The 1,045-nt window shown below is 35.8% G+C and overlaps 1 protein-coding gene across 1 annotated transcript in view; it reads right to left on the bottom strand.

Annotated features, from left to right (window-relative positions):
* Nucleotides 1-1,045, bottom strand: part of dpp6a (dipeptidyl-peptidase 6a) — a 273,957-nt gene that overhangs the window by 272,348 nt on the left and 564 nt on the right. The window lies entirely within an intron of this gene.

Here is a 1,045-nt window from a genome sequence, read left to right as displayed (position 1 = left end):
ACAAAAAGTCATTCCCAAAGAGATGCTAAGATGATAATAACAGGTCTTCATAAGTCCGCCCATGACTTTGTGACTAAAACAGCCTTTAAAATATCAAAGAAAGGCATGAAAAAAAATAGTGATGCAGTATCACAGTTTAGTGAATAAAATAAAACCTTTCTCCAGATGATACAGATGTAGAACAATCTTACCGATACATTTTTATTTAAGAATAACTGTATCTGGTTTGTCAGACAAAACGAGAATATTTTAGTCATTTCATTGTTCTGAGTCTGTTTGTTGTACCAAGAAAAAAAAAATCCCCAATGGGAATATCATTTGCATTTTTCTCAATCACACATGTGAGTCCACATGTGGAGCAGACGGCTGCCATCTAAGGCGCCTGGAGAGCAGCTGGAGGGTTGAGGACCCTTGAGGCCTTGCTTAAGAGCCCACAGTGAGGGGAATTAGGGGGGAGGCAGATGTGGATGAGTCACCTTTTCCACCCAAATTATCTGTACTGGGCTGGGGATTCAAAACTGCAACTCCCCAATTACAAGCTCACCTTCTCTAACCTCAGCACCACCCCTCCCCTCTAGATATCCTATATTGTCTCCACTTTAGACAAATAGAGACGTTTTGTTGTTTTCTCATGAGTGTGTTATTTTGCATAAAACATAACTTTTTGTCTTGTGACAGTACCAAGTGTAAAACTAGCATCCCAAAAGAAAAAGCTAGGCACACGATGATGTGCTGTTTGTTACTGTTGTGTAGCATTGAATGTACTCATGTTTATAATGTTGTGTTTTACTGCATCACTCTAGATTGTGATGTATTGTGATCTCATGGCATTTTTTTCAAAGCATATTGATTTTTTATTTTTTACATTTTATTGTAATATAGAATATTGTAACGTATTTAGTATCATATTGTATTGCAATTTTTTTTAATTTTTTTCTTATTTTCAAAATAGGAATTGAACAGTGAATGCAAGTAAACCTTATTGTTTTTGGTGCATGATATTTAAGCGAGTAGGAGTTACACTGTGTAGAAAAAGAAAATAGAA

This window comes from Nematolebias whitei, chromosome 20 (assembly GCF_014905685.2).
Source record: "Nematolebias whitei isolate Nwh7 chromosome 20, NemWhi1, whole genome shotgun sequence".
Classification (NCBI taxonomy): Eukaryota; Metazoa; Chordata; class Actinopteri; order Cyprinodontiformes; family Rivulidae; genus Nematolebias; species Nematolebias whitei.
The sequence above is the reverse complement of the archived record's forward strand: the minus strand, read 5'-3'. Positions and strand labels throughout refer to the sequence as shown.